This window comes from Dipodomys merriami, unplaced genomic scaffold (genome assembly GCF_024711535.1).
Source record: "Dipodomys merriami isolate MVZ:Mamm:240054 unplaced genomic scaffold, mDipMer1.0.p SCAF_711, whole genome shotgun sequence".
NCBI classification, from domain to species: domain Eukaryota; kingdom Metazoa; phylum Chordata; class Mammalia; order Rodentia; family Heteromyidae; genus Dipodomys; species Dipodomys merriami.
This window is the reverse complement of record NW_027206304.1, coordinates 289,429-303,831: the sequence shown is the minus strand read 5'-3', so window position 1 is coordinate 303,831 and position 14,403 is coordinate 289,429.

Below are 14,403 nucleotides of genomic sequence, written 5' to 3'. Positions count from 1 at the left end.
TCCTTCCTTCCTTCATTTTTTCCTTCCTTCCTTCCTTCTTTCCTTCCTTCCTTCCTTCTCTCCTTTCTTTTTTCTTTTTTTAAAATATTTTATTATGAAAATACTGTACAGAGGGGTTAGAATTAAATGGGCAAATAATGAGTACATTTCTTATCAAGCATTGTTGCCTCCTCCTTTGTTTCCCCTTCCCATCCCTTCCCAGCCTCCCGCCGCCCGCCACCCAAGCTTCCCCCACCACACCAAAGTAACTTGTACTTCTCATTGTTGCAACGGGTCCAACTGTATCCTTATTTAAACGACTTGTTTTTCCCCTCCCACTCCACAAATTATATCGACATCAAATACAGTGAAAGCAGGGGTTACACTGTGGGGGAGGGACATACAAATCAACAAAGAAATAAGGGAAACCATGGGACCTATGTTTCTTTGGGATTGACTTACTTCACTTAATATATTTTTTTTTCCAAGTGTTTCCATTTCCTAACAAATGGGTCAATGTCATTCTTTCTGATGGAGGGATACAATTCCATTGTTTATATATACCACATTTTCTTGATCCATTCATCTACTGAGGGGCATCTGGGTTGATTGTTTCCATATCTTAGCTATAGTAAATAATGCTGCAATAAACATTGTCGTGCTGGTAGCTTTAGTGTGGTCTTGTTTGTAAACATTTGGGTAAATGCCCAAAAGTGGGATTCGTGGGTCATAGGGGAGCTCTATGTGAAGTCTTTTGAGGAAACTCCATACTACTTTCCAAAGTGGTTTAAGAAGTTTACACTCCCACCAACAATGAAGTAAGGTTACCTTCTGTCCACATCCCCTCCAGCATCTGTTGTTATTAGAGGTCTTGATTTTTGCCATTCTAACTGGGGTGAAGTGGTATCACAATGTTGTTTTGATTTGCATTTCTTTTCTGGCTAGGGAGGTTGAGCATTTCTTCATGTGTGTATTGGCCATCCTTCTTTCTTCTTCAGAGAAGTTTATCTTTATGTCTTTAGCCCACTTATTTATTGGGCAGTTGTTTCTTTGAGGATTTGTTGTTGGGGGATTTAATTTTTTGAGTTCAACGTATATTTTAGATATGAGACCCTTCTCCATTGTATGGCTAGTGAAGAACTTCTTCCAATCTGTGGGCTTTCTATTGATCTAGCTAGCTATGTCCTTTGCCATGCAGAAGCTCTGCAACTTTATGCAATCTCATTTGTCCAACATTTCTTTGATTTGTTGTGTTTCCGGGTCTCTACAAGAAAATTTCAGCCTGCACCAAGGAGACCTAGTGTTTCTCCTATACCAACCTGTAATGTTTTCAGAGTGTCTGCTTTGACTCCGAGGTCTTTGATCCATTTGGAGTTGATTCTGGTGCAGGGTGATATATAAGGATCTAGCTTTATTTTTCTACAAGTAGTTAACCAATTTTGCCAGCACCATTTACTCAAGAGGCTGTCTTTCTTCCATTCTATTTTTATTAGCTCCCTTATCGAAAATTAAATTGCTAAAGGTCTGTAGGTTCATTTCTTGGTTTTCAATTCTATTCCATTGGTCCTGAGGTCCCTTCTTGTGCCAGTACCAAGTGGTTTTGATTACTATGGCTTTATAGTAGAGTTTGAAATTTGGTATTGATATTCCTCCAGCTGTGCTCTTTCCGTTGAGGAGCACTTTTGCTATTCGGGGTCTTTCATTGTTCCATGTGAATTTTTGGATTGCCTCTTCTATTTCCTTGAAGAATGATGTTCGAATTTTGATAGGTATTGCATGGAATTTGTAGATATCCTTGGGAAGTATTGCCTTTTTCACAATGTTAGTCTTTCCAATCCAGGAGCATAGGAGGTTTTGCCATTTTCTAAGTTCTGTTTTGATTTCCTTTTTCAAGTTTTTAAAGTTTTCATCATAGAGGTCCTTCACTTCTCTGGTTAAGTTTATTTCGAGGTATTTTATTTTTTGTGGATCTATTACAAATGGAGTTGCTTTCCTCATTTCAGCCACACTTTTCTCATTCTTGGCATACAGAGATTTTGGGGGGGTTAATTTTATACCCTGCTACTTTGCCAAAGTTTTGAATCAGCTTGAGTAATTTGGGAGTAGAGTCTATGGGATTTCTTACATACAAGTTCATGTCATCTGCAAAGAGGGAGAGATTTATTTCTTTCCCTATTTGGATCCCCTTTATGTTTTCATCTTGTCTTGTTGCTGTAGCTATGCATTCTAATACTAGATTTCTCCTGAGTTAAGAAGAAATGGCTTTAGTTTTTCACCATTAAGTATAATGCTGGCTGTAGGCTTGTCATATACAGCCTTTATTGTATTGAGGAATGTTCCATGGATTCCTAATTTTTCCAATTGCTTCATCATAAAGGGGTGTTGGATCTTGTTGAATGCTTTTTCTGCATCTATTGGGATAACCATGTGGTTCTTATCCTTGCTCCTACTGATGTGATGAATAATATTAGTTCATTTGTGTATATCGAACCAACTTTCCATCCCTGAAATGAATCCTGTTTGATCGTGGTGTATGATTTTTTGGATGAATTGTTGAAGTCATTGGCCAAAATTTTGTTGAGAAGTTTTGCATCAATTATTCATCAAAGAAATGGGTCTATAGTTCTCGTTCTTTGATGAGTCCCTGCCTGGTTTTGGGATGAGGGTTATGATTGCTTCATAGTATGAGTTCATTAGTGAACTTTCTCTTTCAATTTCATTGTAGACTTTGAGGAGTATTTTTGTGAGGTCTGCATTGAAGGTCTTGTAGAATTCCGCTGTAAAACCATCTGGTCCTGGACTGTTCATAGATGGGAGGTCTCTTATTGTTGTTTCTATTTCAATGCTTGATATGGGCCTTTTAAGATGGTTAAATTCATCTTGGTTTAGTTTTGGGATGTCAATATTTGCTAGAAAATGGTCCATTTCTGCCAAGTTCTCAAACTTATTTTCATAAAGTTTTGAGAAGTATTCCCTTATAGTGTTCTGAATCTTGGTTGTTTCTGTGGTGATGTTTCCATTCTCATCTCTGAGTTTATTTATTTGGGTGTGTTCTCTTCTTTTTCTGATAAGATTTGCTAAGGGTTTGTCAATTTTGTTAATTATTTTGAAGAACCAAGTCTTTGTTTTGTTGATTCTATAGTTTTTTTTTGGATTCTAATTCATTTAATTCTAATTTAATTTTAATTATGTCTTTCTGTCTACTGGATTGGGGTTTATCTTGCAGCTCTTTTTCAAGGAGGTTTAGATGTCTCATTAAATTGTTGGTTTCAGATCTCTCCAATTTGTTGATGTTGGAATTCAGAGCTATAAACTTGCCTCTGAGTACTGCCTTTGCTGTGTCCCAGAGGAGCTGGGAATTTGTGTGCTTCTTCCATCCTTTCTTTTCTTCTTTGCTCCTGCCCTCCTTCCCTCCATCCCCACCTCTTTCTTTCTTTCTCTCTTCTTTCTTTCTTTTTCTTTGTTTCTTTCTTGGTTTCTTTTTTTCTTTATTTTTTTCTCCCATTCTCCCTTCCTTTCTTTCTTCTCTTCAGAATAATTCTTAAGACTATAGAAAACATACCAAATGTTGCACTCCAAGGTGTTATGAGGAATTATAACTATTAAGTAGATTGACATTAATTTTAATAACCTATGCTATACCTTAAAACATATTGTACTAAAAACCACTTCACAAAATTTGCAGTATATGTAACAAATATTACTTTTCATGATATTGTTTATTTCTTCAAACTAAAATAAGAATTAATCGTTTAACTAGGGATACAGGTGGACCCACTGCAACAATGAGATGTACTAGTCATTTTGTCAAAAATGAACTTTACAACTTTGGTGCAGGATGGGGGAACGGGGAGTATTGTGTGGGGATGTGGGGAGGATGGGAAGGGATGGGAAGGGGAAACAAAGAGGAGGCTACAATGCTTGATAACAAATGTACTCATTATCTTGCCCATGTAATTGTAACCCCTCTGTACAGTATTTTCACAATAAAAAATAACAATTTACTTAAAAAAAATTTAGACATAATATTGTATGTGTCTCTGTGTATGTGTGTGTGTGAGTGTGTTTGTATGTGTGTTTTTCTTGTAATTTGAACTCAAGGCCTATCCCTTCCTTTTATTCACTCAAGGATAGTGCCCTAACATTTGATCCACAACTCCACTTCTGGCTTTCTGTGTGTGTGTGTGTGTGTGTGTGTGTGTGTGTGTTTATGTGTGTTTATGTGTGTGTGTGTGATTGAGATGTGTCTCATAAAATTTCTTGCCAAGGCTGGCTTTGAACCCCAGTTTCCAGTGTAGCGAGGATTAGAAGATTGAGATATTCGTGTTCAGCACATAATATATCTGAGAATAAAATAAATTTCTTATTATTTGAAATCCAGATGTCAATTTAACAAATTAATATTTAGATATTTATTTAGTTACTAAATCTGAGCCTGCACTGTGGAAAAATACTGTCATTTTTATTAAAAAAATATACACTCAAAGGTTTAAATGACAGAATCTTTGGACAAATTGAAATACTCTATTATTCAAAAGCTACAAAAGGATCATTAATCAAATGTCTCATGTAAGCTAAAATCAATAGGCTCTGTCAGGCTGAATGAAACAATTTGTTATTAACTTTAAATTTTTTCTACTGTGGCTACAAGATTTTCTATTGGTTTTACCCTAAACTTTTTTGACATAAAAATGTAGATTCAGGGGCTGGGAAATTGGCTCAGTGGTAGAGCGATTGCCTTGCATGCCTGAGGCCACGGGTTCGATTCCTCAGCACCACATAAGCAAAAAGAAAAAAGCCGGAAGTGGTGGTGTGGCTCAAGTGGTAGAGCGCTAGCCTTGAGCTGAAGAGCTGAGGGACAGCACCCAGGCCCAGAGTTCAGGCCCCACGATTGGACCCAAAAAATGTAGATTCATACATTTTTTGAGTATGAATAAATCTTAGTTACTGGTCTTAGTTACTGAGGATCAAGTACCAAGTCATTTCAGAGAAACACTGAATTTTATGTATTTTATGTCAACACTGATTTTAAGAAATTGAATCAATCTCAATATGAGATAACTAAAGCAAGATATATGACTTATGCAATTATTCCTATAGATTTGAATATATCTTATTGTTGAATTGCAGAAAATCCATATTATAACTACTCTCCTTATAAGTTATAGTATTCGTTTTTCTTTCAACTTGAAAAAATGAACCTCAGTAAAGATGAGAAAAACTTGAATAAAAATGCCATAAAGTTATGAAAAATTCAACACATTATGAGTTGAATGAAATAGTCATTTTTGAAAATCAAAAATGAAATATCTTTAAGCTTCCTTATCTGTTAAATAAAATGTATTTACATTCTATATATTTCATTCATCTCTCTGACAATTGTATAACCAAACCAACTCCATGCCAAATAGCTCCTCTGATTAATTCAATTAAATATTTAGAAACAGAAGTTTTCACAATTGTACAGAAATATCTACCCCCCATTCTAGAAATTAAATCTGAAATCATAAAGGATTGGGATTAATAATTAGTTTTCACTATGTTACCATAAAGAGGTGGTGAACTTTTTCAAGTGGGCACAATTGTAGAGATTTGATCACTGAGAACTTGTGATCAAAGAGGACAATAAGATCAAAGTCCTTTCCTCCTTTTCCTTCTGTTTCTTCCCTATCTCCTTCTCCTTTTCCTTCTCCACCTCTCTCTTCCCCTCCTCCTTTTTCTCCCTCTCCCACTCCTATTCATCCTCTTCTTTACTTCCTGGCTTCCATGAATACACATACTCCATCTCATGTTCCTGACATGGGGTACTGTTCCACCTCCAACGCAAAGCAATGAGGATAAAAAACATAAACTGAAATGTGTAAAATCAGAAGTCAAGATTAATCTTTCCTCCTTTTAAGTTGATTTTATAAACAATTTTGTCATATTAATAGGAGACTGACATAGCATGCTCTCATTAATTATAAGGGATAAGATTTACTGGAAAAAAAATCTGACCAACATTACCCTAATGAAATGATAGATTAAATTAATATTATAGAATTGCAAATCTACTTTAATATATCAGATATATGTCAGCAAGAGCCAAAAAATTCACTACTGTGATTTGCTATGAAAAGACAACAGAATTCAATCTGTTCCTCAATGAAATTGACCTATAATTGGCAGTATTGTCAATTTTAAGAATGCTTTAATAAGACTGAAAAACAAATTTCAACTCAAAGTGCGTGATATAAAATTTACTTTGCCCCTGTAAACAACTTGTGAATTCTATCTGTATTTGGTCCCTAAAATGACTTGTATTTTATTCTAATCATATTTTTAATTAACTTTAAGTACTTGATTGGGGGTTGCTCTTTGACCATGCAGTTTATAAATAGTGTTTAGTGAGTTATTTTGTTTTCCTTTTTTCTCTCCTGAGGTTTGAACTGTAGGCCTGGGTGCTGCCCCTGAGCTCTTATGGATGAACACTAGAACTCTATGACTGTACAAACAGCAGCACTTTCAGATTGTTCTGAGTTTTGATTGGAGATAATCTCACAGACTTTCCTGGCTGGCTTCAAACCTCAATCCTCAGCCTCCTGAGTATCTAGGATTACAGGCATGAGCCACTAGTGCCTGTCTTAATACAATGCTTCCTTCTTTTTTTTGGACAGTCCTGGGTCTTGAACTTAGGGTCTTGACAATTGGCAATGTCCTTGAGCTTCTTTTCCTCATACTAGCACTCTACAACTTGTGTCACAGTGTCAATAGCAGCTTTTTTGTTTGTGTAGTACTGAGGAATCAAACCAGGGCTTCACACTACCAGTAATCCTACCACTAAGCCACATTCTCAGCCCAGTACAGTGCATCTTGATGATCATTTTCCCTCATCCTTCTCAATCCTATCTCATCCCTCAATTTACATAATTTTGTAGAATATTCACTGACTCGCAATATCATATGTAGTCACTTAGAGGATATGACACAGATCATATTTTATTGATAGTTTCATTCATCAACATACTAAACTTATTACAGAATTCTGTGATTTTAAATCCTAAATTACCACTCAGATTCACCCACTACTATTCTAAAATTTTTCGTAAGGTTAATGCACATGCATTCTGTAATACTTCGATAAAGTACAATGATTCTTAGAAAGTTAGAGTTGGACTATGAACATCACCTTCAGTTCTAGAACCTTTAATCGTCATTACCCTCTCAAATACTCCAATATTTATTAGTAGTCACTTCCTGTCATCATTTCTACCTACCCTCCATTGACCAACGATTACTTCATAGTCTACCACTACAGATGTGCCAATTTAAAAAAAGCTCATTTAATTAGAAAATGCAGTATATTTCATCCATTTCTCCCATATAATATTAGTGTTTCCCAAGTAAGTTCAAGTAAATTTTTCTCACGGATAGAGCATATGGTTTTGTATGCATGTGTATAATTGTATAATGTCATCAATGGTCAGTTCAATATTTTATTATACATTATTGTAAAAGGTTTTTCTATGTATATTCTTCTACATGTGTCTCATTGGGCATGTGTTGAAATCTATTTTGGATATCAAATTATGATTCAAAATGCTGGAAAATAAGAGCAAGTATATGTGTAATATCTTAAAGTTTTCCAGTATGTTTAACAAAGTGACTATATCATTTTACATTCTAAACACCAATGTATAAGGATTCCAATTTCTACATAGTGATTGTGCAGTGCTATCATATTATTGTTTCTATTTCCACTAATCTCTATATGTATGCAATGTCTAGGTATGTTATGATATTTCCATATGTTCTTTGGTTGTTGGTATATTACAGAGATATGTGTTTGGACTTCTTGATAACTTATTCAGGATGGTTAAAGTTTTTCATTGGCATTAATATGCTCTTAATATATTTCTGATTCAAGTCTCTTTAAATAAATGTATATGTATAAACACTATGTGTACATATGCATATATTCATACTTCTTAGGTGTATACATACAAATACCTATATATATACATATATATGAATATACAGATGTGTACATACATGTATATAGACATATATGTTTATTATTTATTTTCATTTGTCTCTAAATTATCATTTCACTTTATTTGCAAAACATGTCCTTTATTGACTTTACTTTAGCATTAAGCAGTCTTAAAGACAGGTTCAAGGCTAACATTTTAGTATTATCTTAGATACCAATGGCCTTCTACTATAATGAGCCATGAGCCCTCAGTATTTTGACCAAATTTCTTAGTTTGTTTACACAATTACTATAAGTATGTATTTTCTCATCTGTCTTTGTTTCATTCACCACGCAATCTGTATTTAGCCTTTATGTCATACTTGAATACCAATGCCTTTGGAAGATATTTATTAATTGGTGTATATTAATTGCATGAAGAAATCTTATTGAAATATTTTGCACACTCATATATTGATCAAGGGCCTGATTAAGCTGTTTCTCTCTTTTTCCATTCCTATTGCCCCTTATTTTTCAATGGTTTTCTGTGAATGATTTTGTGCTATCTCCACACATCGTCAAAATGTATTTCACCCACCATCATTGAAAATTATACCATGCTGAATATAAAGGCAAAAATATGAATACATGGATACATGTAATTTTTATGGATTGGAGGATACATATTTTCTCCTTCTTCCTCGTCCCTTTTTTGGTCTTCTTGGGGCTTGAAATGTGGGCCTGGGTACTGTCCTTCAGCTCTTCAGCGCAAAGTGAGTGCTCTACCCATTGAGCAACTTTGTCAGTTCTGGATTTCTGGTGGTTAATTGGAGATAAAAGTCTCACAGACATTCCCATTCCAGCTGGCTTTGAATCACAATCCTCAGATCTCAGCCTCCTATGCAGCTAGGAATATAAGCATGAGCCTTCAGTGCACAGCTTCACAATTTTATTTATAAGTTTCTGACAATTTCTTAAAACACCTGACCAGCACGCTTTGACTCATTGACAAAGGAGAATAAACTGGAATATATTTCTCTGTCCAATATTAAAGCTGTTAGTGTAAAATTGTTATATTTGTATAGGAAAGATTATACAGTTCAATAGGTCTATAGGGCACCAGATTAGAGGAACATACATATTATCAAGGAATATTTAATAATAATGTAAAACCAAACACTTGTGGAGTGACATTCCCTTGAATAAGTGGTGATAGATCATACAGTATTGGGGAGAATTAAAAAGTGAACGTTGACTTAAATAGAACAATTTATTCAAATATTATCTTAAAGCAGGTTTTGAAGGTGGCATATAAAACAAAAAGAGTGATATAAATATAAAGCAAAGGAAGATGACAATTTTGTAGATGAAGCACACTTAAATATGGCATTAAAATTATATGAAAGGAAAACTTTATATAGTAGTAATCAATAAAATTGTAAAATAATTTAGTCTATGAAAGGTCATACAAGTAGTGAATAGAAGTTGGGAGCAGGGTGCTCATATATAACAACCTAGCAAATTGGTAGGTTGTGATTTGAGTATTTTTGTTTGAAGGCAGCCAAAAAAATAAAGTTCTTGAGAATCTTATGTCTGCTTAATCAGCAAAAATGCCAGAAGTGAAGCATGACTCAAATGACAAATTGTTAACAAAATGCAACAAATCTCAGGGGCCCTGAGTTCAATCCCCAGGACCATACATACACGTACAAAATTAATAGTAGTAATACTAATAGTGATGATGATGATGATGATGATGATGATGATGATGATGATGATGATGCAGGGTATCCATAGTCAAGGATAAAATAGTTGCAAATTCTGTACCTGAAGAATGCCTCAAATCTACACTTTACATAGAACTCTCAAAACCTAATGTTAAAAAAATCAGTTGGGGGACTGGGAAGGTGGCTCAGTGGTAGAGTGCTTGCCTTGCATGCCTGAGGCCCTGGGTTTGATTTCTCAGCATCACATAAGCAAAAACAAAAAAAAAGCCGGAAATGGCCCTGTGGCTCAAGTGGTAGAGTGCTAGCCTTGAGCTGAAGAGCTGAGGGACAGCGCCCAGGCACAGAGTTCAGGCCCCACGACTGGACCAAAAAAAATTAATTGCAACCAAGCAAAGTACATCTTGTGAAAAATAAGCACAAGAAAAACATCATCAGTCATCAAATGAATGCACATTAAAGCTAAAATGACATCATAAAACATGTATGAGAATTACTTCACATAATACAATAATGTCCATAATAAATGCTATAAAGAAACAGAGAAACTGGATGCTGGCAGGAATGTCAAATGGGAAAGCCACTTCTGAAAACATTTTGACAGTTTCCTTTAATATGAAACATGCAACCACCCACCGTATAGCACAGGAATGGAGCTCTTTGGGCTTTGGCTCATGGAAATGAAATGTAACATTCACCCAAAGACCAAAACACAGATGTTTATAGCAGCATTATTTCCTCTAGTTATAGAAGTGGAAATCAGTTCAGGCTTTTCTCAGGTGAGTGGGAAATGAATTGTGCTACATTCTATAATGACAGAACCAAAGGCAACTCGTGGGAATACAATATTAAGGCATACAACAACTGGCAATAATCTATCAAAGATTTGAAGGCAATTCTAAAAGCTTATTTATTGCATGATCTAGAAGCTGGAGAAAAGAAATATGTTGGTTGCCAGAATGAAACAGGTTTTGGATGAGACAAAGAGAAGTAGTGGGTTAAATTATAAAAGGGAAAAATGAGACTCATTTTTGGTAAAGAAACGTATCTGTAAATATATATTAATATAAAGTTGATAAAATTTTATTGGATTAATATGTGCACAAAATTATTAAAACAACTGAAGTCTGCATAAGGTACTTGTGAAATATTAATGTCCTACTTGTCATGTCATAGTTATAAATATTTAAAGAAACTGGGAAAATATTCAATGGATTTCTCTGTGTTTTTATTATAATATCATAAAAATCCATACTAACCTCAATAGAATTTAATATCTAGAAAATAGAAGTCAATATTGAATGTATACATTGAAAAATAATCTGAGTCCAAACTTGGAATGAAATGTACTTCGCTAATTAGAAGACAGTACTTTAGAACACTGACATCCAGGGACAGTTCTGAACAAAAAAATCGTGAGAAACTACAAAAGCAAAGACAGCTAGATATAGTGTAATTTCCCTGATATCTCACATTTGTGGAAGCCATAGGTAAGAGATTATTGCTCAAGGAAGGCTTGGCCAAAAGGTAAGACCTCATCTGAAAAATAATGTAAAGCGGTCAGAGCCTTAGCAGCTTCAAGCATCAGTAGTGCCAAAGGAAAAAAAGAGAAGAAGAAAACAGAAAACTAAAGGAAAAGATAGAAAAGGAAAACTATTTCTTCTTTGTTCTTGTAGTTTCATGTCATTATATACAAGAATTGAGAGTAATTTGTATACTGTTTTAGGATTCGGGCATCTCTAACATGAAAACATTTGTAATTATTTTATTATTACTATTTATTAACTTATTACGCCTTCTTGGAGATTGAACTCATGGCTTTGTATATATTAGTCCACTTCTACAACTGAGCTCTTGTATAGCTCTGGAAATTGTTTATGAATTTTTCAATAGATAGCTACTCTACTTTTCATCTTATTTTTTTCTTTTCTCTTCCACTTTTTCCTCTATGTATTTTAGTTTTTGTTTTAAAAACTTTCCTCAATTTTATCTTCTAATCTTAGAATTTTGCGTCGAGATTACATGGAAGTCGGCTATTTTTATGACACCTGTTATAATTATATACAGATATATGTATTTCCCATGCATGATTAATTTTTAGAGTTCATTACAATATGGTCATATGCACATAGATATTGAGTCATTGTGATCCTCTCCTCACAATAGCTTCACTTGTTTTCACCATGTGAATGCTTAAAGTGCTGTTAGTTAATCATGTCCAACTATATGTATTTGTCGTGTACTAACTACTGGATTAACTTGTATATTTATGGACATATTCTAGTTATTACAAATGAGGAAAATAATGTAGCATATATTTAATTAGATCTAGCTTATCTCACTAAACATCATTTTTCCCAGTCTTTCTATTTCCTCATGAATGGGATAGTGCCATTCTTTCCAATAGAAGCACAGAATTCCATCAATACAACAGAATTGAATACCCAGAAATGAATCCACTCCTATAGGCACATAATCTTTGATAAGAGAGCCAGAAACAGGATGGAAGGAAGACAGCCTCTTTAAAAAAATTGTGCTGGTAGAATTGGCTGTACACAGAAAACTGAAGTTAGAACCTTATATACTTCCCTGCACCAGAATCCATTCCAAATGGATCAAAGACCACAATGTAAGTCAGATACTTTGAAAATGTTACAGGAAGGGTTAGGGGAAACATGAGGGCCCCTTGGCATAGGTCAAAACTTCCAAAGATCACCAAGCACAACAAATCAAAGTAAGTCTGGATAAATGGAATTACATCAAACCAAATTAATCATTTGTCAGACTCAAAAGCCATGGAGAAAAAAGAGATAGTGTAGCACAGATTTGTGGGAGCAAACCTAGTGATGAGAGCCTCAGCCAATGCTAAACACTTACTCCCTTTTCTAACTAGGTTATTTATAGTGGGTTTACATGAATATATGAGTTTTCTGATGGGGATTATAATGAAAACAAGTAATGCTAAGACATAAATAGCATGTGAAATGAGTTGTAGCTGGAGAAAGAGAGTGATTAAGGCAGTGGGGTTTAGTTCAAAGACTTGGCTTGGTGTCAGCTAAGTAAGGCAAGGGAAGGGGGTAAAGCAGGAGTGGTTATAAACAAAAGCTCTGGTCTGAAACCTCAAAATAAAGACCCTTGTCTATGTGAACCAAACAATCTCTAACATGAGGTTGTATTTAAATTACAAAGCACGAGTTTAGATTTTTGCAGAGTGGGATGGTGCATATTCACAGGCAATGTCTACTATGACAGGTAATCCAATCTACTCTGTCACTTGTTTCCCAATAACCAGGTTTCAACACAAATGAGTACAATAAGATTATACAAATGAGACTTTGATTTTTCCCTCTCATGAAATAAAATTCTGTCAAATGATTTCTGTCCTCCAGATGTTAACACAACATTTCTCAGTAACTTTTCTACTATTTTTCTTCATTATTGATGCTCATAGTACTTTTTATTGTTGTCTTCTGCGCATATGCCATTTTTAAGGCTTGAACTCAATGTTTAATGGTCTCCATTGTATTTTTTGCACATGGGTGATGACACTATTCATTGAGCCACATCCTTACCTTCTCCTTCTTGCTGGATAATTGAAGATAAATTTTCACATTTTTTTTCTGTTTGGACTTACATTGAATCAAAATCTTCAGGTCTTCCCTCCTGAGTTTCTAGGATTCTACTCATGAGCCACTAACACCTATCTTTTCTTTACTGTTATTTTAATTATGGTAGAAGAAAGTGGAAGTATATTTGTGTTAAGTGTGCCATTTTCAAATACAAGTTTGAATCAACTTGATATAATGTAACTGTTATCAATTTTAACAGTTAAATCAATAAATACTACACATTCCCACAGAAATATAATTGAAAACAAGAGGCATAATTGTTTTCCGAAAACAAGGAATAGATTCATGAATTTCTTTCACATTACAATTCATGTTTTATATAACTTTAATTAGCAGACTTCCATGACTAAAAGTTAATATATTAATTTTATACCATAAGAAGCAAAGTGATTATAGCTAAGAATAGACATTTCATCACAGCCAAAAGATAAGGTTTTGAGAAGCCTCACTAAAAAGAAATGTTACATACAGAAACTAATAGATATGATATAGCTTGATCAATACACAAGTTATAAATGAATGGGATTACCACTCCATACTTCATAAATGTGTAAAAAATAATTATTTAGCTAGGTGCCAGTGGTTCATATTTGTAATCTTAGCTAATAAGGAGTCTGACAGCTGAGAATCATGGTTCAAAACCAGCATAGGCAGGAAAGTCCATGAAACATTTATCTCCAATGAGCCACCAGAAAACTGGCAGTGGCTCAAGTGGTAGAGCACTAGCTTTGAGCTGAACAGCTGAGAGAAAGCGTCCAGGCCCAGATTTCAAACCCCAGGATTGACAAAAATTAGAAATAAACAAATATTTTCATGTAAGTGTTAAAATATCTATTCTAAAACTTTAAATTTTCACTAGATATAATAGTTTATATAAATGTCGAGAAGTGTTTTCTAGTTTTAGTTGTCATTGAATCAACTGTGTAAATCACACATTTCTCACTCAATTCATATTTACATATTTGTATACTTATATGTCATAAGTATAATTAACTGATAAGTGATCGCCAGTGCTGTTTTAGGAATCTCCCTTGGCTTTCTAACATTAACTCTTCTACCCTAAAATCGATATGCCCTCCAATGTTGTCAGAGGTTTCAGGGGTTACTCATCTCATTGAAG